Source organism: Chrysochloris asiatica, unplaced genomic scaffold, assembly GCF_000296735.1.
Source record: "Chrysochloris asiatica unplaced genomic scaffold, ChrAsi1.0 scaffold00328, whole genome shotgun sequence".
NCBI lineage: Eukaryota > Metazoa > Chordata > Mammalia > Afrosoricida > Chrysochloridae > Chrysochloris > Chrysochloris asiatica.
This window is the reverse complement of record NW_006408846.1, coordinates 35,655-44,362: the sequence shown is the minus strand read 5'-3', so window position 1 is coordinate 44,362 and position 8,708 is coordinate 35,655.

Below are 8,708 nucleotides of genomic sequence, written 5' to 3'. Positions count from 1 at the left end.
CCTCAAAAAGGGGTGGAGGAAAACAAGGAAGAAGTTAGGAAAGTAACTACAAGAGCAATCAAACCAAATTGATACAGCAATGAAAGCAATTCAAGACCTGCAAAAGAGGTCCAGATGATTAATAATAACATATCCAAAATGGGCAATACACTGAAAGGAGAAAGGAGCAGAATAGAAGAGATGGAAGCCAGACTAAAGAGCTGAAAGACAAATCCCTCAATACTGCTAAGATAGAAGAGCAAGCTGAAAAAAGCATAAAATAATCTGAAGAGAATCTAAGATTCATGCTGGATAACATGAAGAGGAACAGTTTAAGAATTAATGGCATTCCAGAACAGAAAGAATCGTAGAAGTCCACACACGAATAACTCGCAAAAGAAAACACATGGGTGATGTCACAAAGGAACCAAATGAAATCAAAAGGATAATAACAGAATACTATGAAGAGTTGTACTCCAACAAATTTCAAAACTTAGAAGAGATGGATACATTTTTTAGAAAAACAAGAACTACCTAAACTTACACAGAATGGAGAAGAAAACTTGAACAGACCTAAAACAAAAGAAGAAATTGATCAGCTCATCAAAAACTCCCAACTAAAAGAAGCCCAGGTCCAAATGGCTTCAATGGTGAGTTCAGGGAAGAGCTGTCACTAATTCAACTCAAATTATTCCAAAATATAGAAGAGGATGGAAAACTTCCTAATACTTTTTATGAAGCAAGCATAATAACCCTCATCCCAAACCAGGGAAGGACATCACTAAGAAAGAAAATTATAGACCAATATCCCTCATGAACATAGACGCAAAGATTCTCAACAAAATGCTAGCCAACAGAATCCAGTGGCACATCAAAAAGATAATACATCATGAACAAGTGGGTTTCATAAAAGTGATGCAAGGGATGGTTCAACATTAGAAAAACAATCAATGTAATCCACTACATAAATAAGAAAAAGTAAAAGAACCACATGATCATATCGATTGATGCAGAAAAGGCATTTGACAAAATCCAACATCCATTCCAGATAAAAAACACTCAACAAAGTAGGAATTGAAGGGAAATTCCTCAACATAATCAAGAGCATTTATACAAAATCAACAGCCTACATTACTCTCAATGGAGAGAAACTGAAAGCCTTCCCTCTGCAAACGGGAACCAGACAAGGATGCCCTTGTCACCACTCCTTTTCAAAATTGTTTCAGAAGTATTAGCCATGGCTATATGGCAAGATAGGGAAATTAAAGTCATTCAAATTGGCAAAGAGGAAATAAAACTAATTTTATTTGTAGATGATATGATCCTATACATAGAAAACCCCAAAGACTCATTGAAAAAGCTAGTAGACATTATTGGAATATTCAACAAAGTGGCAGGGTATAAGAGCAACACCCAAAAATCAATTGGATTACTCTATAGCAAAAATGACAGCACTGAAAAAGACATTAGGAAAGAAATACCATTTACAATAGCCACACTAAGGATGAAATATTTAGGAATAAACGCAACCAGAAAAACAAAAGACCTATACAAAGAGAATTACAAAACACTACAAGAAACCAAAAGGGACTCACAAAAGTGGAAGAACATATCATGTTCCTGGATAGGAAGACTCAACATTGTGAAAATGTCAATATTACCCAAAGCAATATACACATATAATGCAATCCCAATCCAGAATCCAGCGACATTCTTCAAAAAGACAGGCACACAATTATAAACTTTATATGGACTGAAGGAGACCCAGGATAAGCAAAGCACTGCTTAAGAAGAAGAACAAGGTTGGAAGACTCTCACTCCCCTATTTCAAAATCTACTGTATGGCTACAACAGTCAAAACAGCCTGGTACTGGTACAATAAAAGATATATTGATCAGTGGAACAGAATTGAGAATCCAGATATTACCCCATCCACATTCAGCCAACTGATTTTCGACAAAGTGCCTAGGTATGTTACATGGGGAGGAGATAATCTCTTTAACAGATGGTGCTGGCAGAACTGGAAAGTGATATGCAAAAGAATGAAGCGAGACCTTTACCTCATGCCCTATACAAAAACAAACTCAGCATGGATTAAAGACCTAAATGTGAATCCCAAAATTATGAAAGTCATCAATGAAAAAATAGGGACAAATGTGAGGGTTCTAATACAGGGACTACACAGACTACAAAACATTTTGGAAAGTACACAAACAAAAATAGACAAAATAGATGGTTGGGGCATACTAAAAATTAAAAACTTACGTGCATCAAAAGACTTCACCAAAATAATAAAAAGGGAGCCCACAGAATGGGAAAAAACCTTTTGCAATGACACATCAGACATGGGACTCATTTCTAAAATATAGTAAACTGCAACACCTCTGCAAGAAAAAGTCAAATAACCCAATTAAAAAATGGGCACAAGACATCAACAGACACTTCACCAAGGAGGAGATCTGGGCAGCCAACAAACATGAAGAAATGTTCACTATTACTAGCCATTGTTGTTGTTGTTGTGAAGTGCCGTTGAGTTGGTTCCGACCCATAGCAACCCTGTATAGCGTTTCCGAGGAGCAGCTGGTGAGCTTGAATGGCCGACCTTGCAGTTCAAACGGCTCTGCAGTCTGGTGCATTAATCCACATCACCACACCAGGACTCCATTAGAGAGATGCAATCAAAACAACAATGAGATATCATCTCACACCAGCAATAACAGCAAAGATAAAAAAACAGTAGAGGACAATAAATACCAGCAAGGATGTGGAGAGACTGGGACACTCCTGCATTGCTGGTCAGATTTCAAAATGGTCCAACCTTTCTGGAAAGTAATATGATGCACCCTCAGAAGGTTGGATATAGAAATATCTTATGATACAGCAATTCCTCTACTTGGTATTTTACCACAAGAAATATGAGTCATAACAGGAGATATATGCATACCAATGTTCATAGCAGCACTATTTATGATGGCAAAAAGATGGAGACAGTCTAAGTGCCCATCAACTGAAGAATGGATAAACTGTGGTACATACGCTCAATGGAATATTATGCTACCTTGAAGAAAAACAAGGAAGCTGCAAGCCACTGCATAACATGGATGAACCTTGAGGACATTATGTTGATTGAAATTAGTCAGTCACAAAAGGAGAAATACTACATAGGACCACTACTGTAAAAGACTAAGAAAAATAACCCATACTAAAGAGGGAGGGGGTCTTTGCTGGTTAACGAGATGTGGGAGGTGGGGTAAGGGGAAGAAGGGGAAGGTAGACCACAGGGTAGGGAATAGGCACAGGATAGTTTGGGTGCTGGGAGGGGGCAATGTACAAAAAGGGGGAGGGGATGGAAGAACAAGTCCGATGCAAAACCATTAGAAAAGTTAGCATGGGTTAAGTAGGACAGAGGTAAATAATGATGTATGCACAACCTTTGAACAACAGGGCTCTGGGATACACGGATTGAGACATGGTTGGAATGGGCAAAAGGAGAGAAATAATGTTAAGATGATTGGCTTTCTTTTGAATCTTGGTTTTCCTTGCATACCATTATAAAATAAACACTTGAGGGGAAGAGAAAGGAATAGGCAGAAATATTACCATAGAAAGCTTGTAAGTACATCTTCTGCCTATAACTGATTGAAATGCCTAAAATGGGGCTACAACTTGCTCAGTAAAGGAGGCCTCTGCATTACATAAGACCATAGGTGGAACCCTGAACCCCATCCAGAATCTTCTGAGGTGGGAAATTTCCACTTGAAAGGACAAGCAGACCAGCCTGTAATAGAACAGAAGATACTTTTTGAAAGAAAGACCAACAGGAAAAACACAAAACAATAAAGGCAGTCCGACTGACTACTGCAAGGACAAGCAAGTTGCTTGCCCAGGAGACATCAAGCCAAGTGGTCAGGTCCGCTCAGGGCAAACCCCCTTCCAAGACTGAGACTCAATGGGAATACACAAACAGACATGCATTCTGACTGGTGACCATGTTGGTCACCAATAATGGGAAGTGAGGGAACAACAGCAATGAAGCTGTGAGCTAAGCCCTACAATGTTCAATAGACTCCTGTAAACCCAGGTGGAGACCTGGTTGGCCAGCAGTATGGCAAGGCCTGGGGACTTCTGGGTCAAGAGTCAGTGACATATACACAGAGGAGTAGAGTGGAGAGTGAAGCATCCAGCTGATAAGAAGAGAGGGCATATGCACAAGAACACCCACACTTGCAGATTATATCCACTTGACCTGGCTTCAATGACTGGATGATCAGAGCTCAACTAGAAGAAGAATGAAGAGGAAAAAAGAGTAATCTGATATAATTTGATGAACTTGACCTACACCTATGGATGCAGTAGCTCAAAAGAGAGAATAAATCTTTTTAGCAAGGATCATTCCCAACCCTTAGAGACACAGGGTAGACAGGGTTGGGCAACTTGGACATTGGCTATCCAAAAAGGGAACGGGGAGCTACAAAGGCAAGAAGTGACTTGGTTTACAAGCTTTCAAGAGGGAGTCTAGATCCAGAGGCTGCGGAGGAATGTAGAATCTGCACTGAGTAGTATCCAATCTGTCTGGGCAGACCTGATGAAAGGAGATGGGGATAGCACTCATGTGGCACAATAGTGAATAATTGCTATCAGGACTGATTGAGAGGGTTGGAAATGTAAATGTAGACATTTTGCAGCAAAAGGAGGGGAGTGATGACTTAGCAGTCCAGGAGTGGTGGTCCCTGGGACCATGAAAGGAGAAGAGCAGAGCGCGGGACCTTACCCAGAGAAACAGTGTCACCAGAGATGAAGGCAGAGACCGTGATGTGGAGAGATGGAGTTCTAGACGTAGAGCAGGAGAGAGACTGTGTGCTGACGACCAGGGTCAGGCTTGCAGGGTGTACCCTTTGGTTGGTTGATGATGCATGGAGGGGATTGTAACCATAACAATAAAATGATTCGATAGGATGAATGTAAAGCTAATGTTCTCCCATTTAATCTATCACATAATTCATAACAAAACATTTTAAAAAATGCATTAAACAGAGGGTTCATCAAATGTTTTACAAGGGTAAAACGCTAAATGTTGAATTTTATAATCATTCCAGAAATTGAGAATTTTAAATAAAGTGCATATTAAATTATCAGTTTATTCCTCTTTGAATTCAGACTCATTTCTTATATTTTAATAGTGACACTACTCTTAAAATGAAAACAAAACAAAACAAAAACTCCTTAATCTGATAATGTGGGGTGAAGTTATGGTGTAGCCCTGTAGGATAAGGACTGCCCTGCAACGTCGGTTTCAGTGGCCAATCTACCTCACTGGGAGTCTTCCTATTTTTTCTCTGACCCTCCACCTTACCAAACATGATATCCTTCTCCAGTGACTGGTCCCTCCTGACAATATGTCTGAAGTACGAGAGAAGAAGTTTGGCCCTCTTGGTCTCCAAGGAGCATTCTGGCTGTACTTCTTCCAAAATGGATCTACTGGTTCTTTTGGCAGCTCATGGCAGTTTCAATATTCTCCTCCAGAACCATAATTCAAAAGTATCATTTCTTTTATGGTCTTCCTTATTCACTGTCCAGCTTTAGCATGCATATGAGGTTATTGAATATACCATGGCTTGGGTCAGGCACACCTTAGTCCTCAAGCTGAGATCTTTGCTCTTCAACACTTTCAAAAGGTCTTGTGCAGATGTGCCTAATGCAATATGTCATTTGATTTCTTGACTGCTTCTTCCATGAGTGTTGATAGTTGATCCAAGAAGAATGAAGTCCTTGACAACTTCAATCTTTCTCCATTGATAAGAATGTTGTTTATTGGTCCAGTGGTGAGGATTTTTGTTTTCTTTACATTGAGATGTAATCCATACTGAAGGCTGTGCTCTTTGAGCTTCATCAGTAAATGTTTTAAGTCTTCTTCACTTTCAGCAAGCAAGGTTGTATCATCTGCATATCTCAGGTTGTTAATGAGTCTTCCTCTAATCCTGATGCCATATTTTTCTTCATAGAACCCATCTTCTCAGATTACTTGCTCAGCATACAGGTTGAATAAGTATGGTGAAAGAATACAACCTTGTCACACACCTTTCTTAATTTTAAACCATTCAGTATTCCCATGTTCTGTTCGAACAACTGCCTCTTGGTCCAGGTACAGATTCCTCTTGAGCACAATTAAGTATTCCGGAAATCTCATATTTCACAATGCTGTCTATAGCTTGTCATGAGCCACACAATCAAAAGCCTTTGCCTAGTCAATAAAGCACAGGTAAACATCTTTCTGATACTCTCTGATTTCAGCCAAGATCCATCAGACATCAGCAATGATATCGCTCATTCCACAGCCTTTTCTTAATCCAGCTTGAATTTTTGGAAGTTCTCTGTCAGTGTACGCTTGCAGCCGTTTCTGTATTACCTTTAGTAAAACTTTACTCACATGGGATATCAAAGATAGTATCTGATGATTTCTGCATTCCACTGGGTCACCTCTCTTTGGAATGGACATAAATATGGATCTCTTCCAATCAGTCAGCCAGATAGTTGTCTTCCAAATTAGGATGTATTAAAAAAGGTCCATTCAAAACTTTGATGTACAAAGGGATCTTGGAAGTTAAATTAAAGGCATAGAGGTCAGCTCAGAAGGTTACAATTGCATCTTTTTGGAATTCCCTAGGGATAACAGCGTCCGGGTATGGTACTATAGGATTAGCACTAGACTGCTAACCACAAAGTTGGCTATTCAAACCTATCAGCTGCTCCTTGGAAACCCTCTACAGGGTCTTTTTGAGTTGGAACCAACTTGATGGCACTTACCAACAACAACAACAATTGTCATATGTCCTTCGAAGAAAATCTATCAACATTACCCTTTGTTAAGTGCCATTAAATTGGTTCCGAACCATAGTGATCCTGTATAAGGTTTCCAAGGAGTGGTTGGTGAGCTTGAACCGCTGACCTTGCGGTTCAAACCAACTTTCCAGTCCAGTGCATTAATCCACAGCACCATACCAGGACTCCAATAACTTAAATTGTTGTTGCTGTTAAGTGCTGTCAAGTGGGTTCTGATTCATAGTGGGCCTGTATAGGGTTTCCAAGGAGCATCTGGTAAGTTTGAACTGCTGACCACACAGTTCCAACAGACTGTGAAGTGCAGTGCATTAACCATCAGCACCACACTAGGACTCCATAATTTAAATAGATATCAATAATTAAAAAAAAAATTAAATTCTTATGTGATTTAAAATTCAGTAATATATTGTTAAATAATATAAGGTCAAAAGAATAATAAAAATGAACACATATTTTTGAAATAAAATAAAATCATGACATTCAAAGCATGTCTTATGAAAAAATAATACATGTATTAGAAAAAAGTAAAACATAAAATCAGTATTTTGAGCGGCATCATGATAAGAGATTGGAACCCTCTCAGATCTTTCCTGGACAAGCATACAAATCTGCACAAGTCTACACATTTTTTTGATTCCCTAGGTGCATTTGTTAACTTTTCAAAGTTCTCTCCATATTTCTTCTTCCCTAAATCTTCCTTTTAATTTTTGGTTAGGCTCTTTTGTACCCAACTGATATTGCAGTCTCAAGTAGCTGTAATTTTAAACAATTGCCATTGATTGTTTTCAGCAAATAATTTTCCCACAAAACTAAATCCAACTGTGTCAAATAACCACACTATTCTGTGAATGAGGTTTTCATGAAACTGCAAGGAAGGTCAAATAATGACTATTTTCCAGTTATGGGACTTCAAAGAGCTTCAAAATTTATCTGCCTTTTCTTCAGTCATGGCATAGTATCTGATTTTCATGGTTACCATGGGCCTAGGGACAGCTGTTTAGTGCATACCAAGTTAAAATACTACAAACACTATCTTTCTTACTGAGGTTCAACAATATTACTTGACTGAACACTTCCCAAGTTGTTTCAAGCCTTTGTTTAATTTTCAGAGTATTGAAAATTTTGATCTGACAATTTCCTACCATTGTTTTCTTCATTTTATCTTGGATGCTTAAAGAAGATGTCTTCACCTCACCAGTTCATACTGAGTTCTTCATTCTAACAGTCCAAATGTCTATATCCTCAGTAGAGGTTTCAATGAAGAAATTGTTAAGCTGATATTAAAAATTATATTGAAATGCATGCAAATTGCCAATGCTATCCAGAAATTCTTGAAAAGAATAAAAAAAGTGAGTACTTACACAATCAAATATTCAGATTTCTTACAAGACTGAAGTAAATTTGATATTTTTGCTTTATTACAAAATTATTACGTAGATAAATTAACATATGGAGCAAAATACTCAATTACTAAAAGTGATTATACTCACAATTACAGTTTATTACACAAAAAATGGTACTGATGAAAATCAGCCAAGGGAAAGAGCACACAGGGTAGAATCCAGGAGGGTTCCATATGTGAAGTATGCTAGTCCAGCAAATAATTTATGGTAAGACTTTTGCAATCATGATATTTCCATTTCTTGAAATATAAAGACATTTGAAGGACTGAACGCTTAAGTGTTTTAACTTCGAAACTTGTGTTTGCAAGTGTATGGTTTTAAATTTCCACAATTGTCTGATTGAACGTCATCTGAGACTAGCATAGCACAGTTATAGTCATCATTTGGTGGCTCTGTTATACTGTAAAAGATAGAAATGCAAAAGCCTATAATATTTTGTGTTAATGGCATTTTCAATGCAATAATAGTATTTTATAAAAATAGGTA